At 55.3% G+C, this 573-nt stretch overlaps 1 protein-coding gene across 1 annotated transcript in view; it reads right to left on the minus strand.

Moving 5' to 3' along the window:
* The window catches only part of LMAN1L (lectin, mannose binding 1 like), a 16,926-nt gene that overhangs the window by 4,457 nt on the left and 11,896 nt on the right, over window positions 1-573 (minus strand). The window lies entirely within an intron of this gene.

A 573-nucleotide genomic window follows, 5' to 3' on the forward strand; every position in this document is an offset into this window, starting at 1 on the left:
CGGCTAATTTTTTAATTTATTGTAGAGATGAGGTCTCACCAAGTTGCCCAGGTGGGTCTCAAACCCCTGGACTCAGGCCATCCTCCTACCTCCTCCAAAGCACTGGGATTACAGGTGTGAGCCACCTTGCCGGCAGGGGGCTGGTCTTCTCACCTCAAACCTTCTTTCTAGATCTGAGACAACTTTTGCTCAGATAAGGCTCACCCTAAAGCTGTAGCCTCAACCCCAGGCTTCCTTGGGCTGTCTTCCATCCCCAGCCCCCAGGGGATTTAACTTCTTTCCCTCTTCCCATCTACCTCACCCAGGCATCTACATGTGTGTGTTGGGGGAGGGGAGTGTTAGGCCTCAGGCTGGATACTGTTCCTCCTCCAGGGCATTCTCAGAGGCACAGCCTCCAGTGGGATGCAAGGAGGCTGGAGTAGGGGCAAAATGAAGGCAGGAACTGTCTCCTCCAGCCGGCCTGATATTGTCTGAGTCCCCTCCAAGAGCCCCTACTAAGATGGCTCCTCGGGCGGCTCGGTGGCTCAGCCTGTAATCCCACGCTTTGGGAGGCCAAGGTGAGTGAATTGCCTG

Source organism: Carlito syrichta, unplaced genomic scaffold (genome assembly GCF_000164805.1).
Source record: "Carlito syrichta isolate Samal-C Ts95f unplaced genomic scaffold, Tarsius_syrichta-2.0.1 Scaffold307224, whole genome shotgun sequence".
Classification (NCBI taxonomy): domain Eukaryota; kingdom Metazoa; phylum Chordata; class Mammalia; order Primates; family Tarsiidae; genus Carlito; species Carlito syrichta.